Below are 3,725 nucleotides of genomic sequence, written 5' to 3' on the forward strand. Positions count from 1 at the left end.
GTTGTTGTTTCGGTGCATACTGCGGTTGCTGAAAACCAGGGGGGTTGTAATGTTTGGATGGATACTGCTGATAAGGCTGTTGAACCGCATACTGGGCATTGCTCCAGCTGAAATTTGGATGATTGCGGTTGTTGGGATGATAGGTGGTTGGCACAGGTTGTTGCGATCGCTGGAAGTTCCTCACAAACTGAGATGATTCACTAAAAATTGCGTACTGATCAGTCTCTTGGGCACCAGCACAAAGCTCACAAACACTAGTGATTTGAAGCCAAAGTGTCCACCTTCAATATCAAAGTCCAACTCCATAATTCCTGCTACTTTTCCCTGAGTTAGTCTCCGAGAAGGATTCTGGTACTCATTAGCAACCATCAGTTCAATAAGTTCATAAGCTTCATCGTAGCTCTTAGCCCACAAGGCTCCTCCTGATGCTGCATCAAGCATGAGCCTAGAAGTAGCACCCAATCCATTGTAGAAATAGTTGATAATCATCCAATCAGGCATGCCATGGTGTGGGCACTTCCTTAACATCTCCTTATATCAATCCCAAGCCTCACATAGAGATTCTCCAGTTTGTTGAGCAAACTGAGTAAGAGCATTCCTGATTGCGGCAGTCTTCGCCATGGGGAAGAATTTAGTGAGAAACTTTTGAGCGAGATCTTCCCAAGTGGTGATAGATCCTTCTGGTAGAGAGTGTAACCAGCACTTTGCCTTGTCCCTCAAACAGAATGGAAAGAGACGTAGCTTGATAGCATCTTCCATCACATCATTGAACTTGAAAGTATCGCAGATCTCGATGAAATCCCTGATGTGCATATTGGGGTCTTCAGTAGGAGAACCCCCAAACTGAACTGAGTTCTGTATCATCTGGATTGTGCTTGACTTGATCTCAAAAGTGTTATCCTTGATGGCTGGTCGAATGATGCTAGACTGAATGTCATTAATCTTAGGCTTAGAATAGTCCATCAAAGCCTTCAGATTTTCTGCTTGATCACCCATAGCTACTACAATTGGCTCTTCAACTTTCTCTTCTTCTTCTTCTACCTTCTTTTCTTCCTCAAAAACTTCCCTACAAACTACCACAAGTTCTTCTTCAGCTTTATCCAGTGTTCTCTTACGAGTACGCGAACGCGTATGCATACACCCTCGCTAGATCACCTGAAATAAAATAAGGAAACAAATAAGTAACAATTTCCGAGTCAATGAACTTTAACGACCACTGATGGAAAGCACATAAACTAATAATTAACACTGCAGTCCCCGGCAACGGCGCCAAAAACTTGTTAGTCGCTGAACACGCGCTAATAATACACGCAAGTATACAAGTTCACAAGTAGTATAAGATATAAATCAGATTCGATCCCACAGAGACTGTATTGGTTAACTAATCAACGCATGCACTTAAGCAACAATGTATGGTTATTATTCAATGCTAAGATGATAACAAAGTGAGGTTGTTTATAACTAAAAAATAAACTAATTATTAAAACTACAAGAATAAGATTGACTGAGTTAATATATATGACATACATGGGATTCTAACTTCATTAAGTACTTCATTCAATAGCCTTATTGTTCTTAACCTTAGCATGCAATGGTGATGACACTAATCAGACAACACAAAACTGATAAACGCCAACTTTCGTTGCACGAGTACCATTCTACCAGACATTCACAAAAGAGATAGAAGCTGAATAGGCACCAATTATATTGAGACCCTATATGTCTATAGAATTTGACAACATAACGATTTAAGCACAAGTTATCTATCTTGATTACATAGGGCAAGTAAGATGGTTAAAATTACCTACGAATCATGCATAACAATACATGAACCTATGCTAGTATGGCAAGTTCTAAATCCTTAAATTTACTTTCGCTTCATTAAGAATTAACACACTATCTTATAAGTTCACGACGCTCAGAAGACGAATACGCACAACCATAACTAGGATATCATACTATTAGATATATTTGATAATGTCATGGCTAATATGATTTATGTTTAGTTTTCAGATCTTACTTAAATATGATAAATCAGTACTTACTGGAAGTCAGGACTTAAGGATATCAGTACTTATATTATCAGGAGATAATCATCAGAAGATGGATATCAGAACTTAAGTACTGAAGGACGTTCAGTTAAGGACAGCAGCTGATTAAAGGAAAGAAGATCGAGACAAACATAAGAAGAGATATGCATGAAGAAGGAATTCTATGAAGAATAGAATACTTGGAAGAAAAGATATCTGATTGATATATTTTAGGAAGCAGAATTATATTCCATATCAATTAGCGATTATCTTGTAACTGTGTAGTATATAAACACAGACATAGGGTTTACACTATAAGTGTTAATATATTTGAGAAGATTATTCATTGTAACCCTAGCAGCTCTCGTGATATTTGTTCATCACTGAGAGGTAACAGTTTCATACTGTAACAGAGTTTATTGTTTCAATAAAGTTTTCTTTCTGTTACTTGAGTTATTAAAGTTCGATTTGATTGTACTTTACACTGTATTCACCCCCTCTACAGTGTGTGTGTGTGTGAACTAACAAGTGGTATCAGAGCCTATCTGTTAACGCACAAACAGTTTAAGATCCAAACACAATCATGTCTGACACAGAAACTCCAACTAAGCCCACCAAAACTGAAGAACCTCCAAAGACACAAATTCAAAGTCGGTATGAGACCATCAGAGTTCCCATATTGAGACCATCTGAATATGCCATATGGAAGGTGAGGATGACCATATTTCTGGAAGCTACAGATCCAGAATATCTTGATAGAATCAAGGAAGGACCTCACAAACCAACCAAGCTCACTGTTGCAGTTGCAGGTGAAGCAGCAAAGACTGTGCCAAAGGAGAAGAGTGATTACACTGCTGAAGATATCGCATCAATTGCTAAGGATGCCAAGGTACGACACTTACTGCATAGTGCCATTGATAATGTAATGTCAAATAGGGTAATTAACTGCAAGACTGCAAAGGAGATATGGGATGCTATGGAAACAAGGTGTCAGGGAACTGATACAATTAAGAAGAACAGGAAGACAATACTCACTCAAGAGTATGAACACTTTGACTCAAAGGCTAATGAGTCATTGACTGATTTATATGATAGATTTGTCAAACTCTTGAATGATTTGTCACTGGTTAATAAGGAGTATGATCTTAAAGATTCAAACCTTAAATTCCTGTTAGCTCTTCCTGAATGCTGGGATTTGAAGGCAACAACAATAAGAGACAACTACAATCTTGATGAAACAACTCTTGATGAGATTTATGGAATGCTCAAGACTCATGAACTTGAGATGGAACAAAGAAGCAAGAGGAAAGGAGGAAAGTCTAGGACAGTTGCCCTTAAGGCTGAAGAAGAATCCCCCAAGGCAGCTACCTCAAGGAAAGACAAGGGTAAAGCTCTTTTCACAAAGTCTGATACTGGGTCATCAAGTTCTGAAAGTGATGATGACTCAGAATCTGAAAGCTTGCCTGAGACTGATGCTGATGAGGAGATGATAAAGCTGTGTGCTCTTATGGTGAAAGGGATCACAAAGATTGCATACAGGAAGTTCAGGAAGGGAAAAAAGTTTTCCAGGAAAGGCACAAGTTCTGATAAGAAGAATTTCAGAAGATCTGAGGGCAGAGGAGGATAGTCTGACAGAGGAGATTATACCAATGTCAAATGCTATAACTGTGGTGAGAAAGGTCACATATCTCCTGA

General features: G+C 38.7%; 1 non-coding gene across 1 annotated transcript; it reads left to right on the plus strand.

Moving 5' to 3' along the window:
• Window positions 1–499: 499 nt before the first annotated feature.
• LOC141699341 (small nucleolar RNA R71) lies at window positions 500–606 on the plus strand. Its single transcript, XR_012565810.1, has one exon. It is a non-coding gene; the product is annotated as a small nucleolar RNA R71 (small nucleolar RNA).
• Window positions 607–3,725: the final 3,119 nt, after the last annotated feature.

This window comes from Apium graveolens, chromosome 11 (genome assembly GCF_009905375.1).
Source record: "Apium graveolens cultivar Ventura chromosome 11, ASM990537v1, whole genome shotgun sequence".
Lineage (NCBI taxonomy): Eukaryota > Viridiplantae > Streptophyta > Magnoliopsida > Apiales > Apiaceae > Apium > Apium graveolens.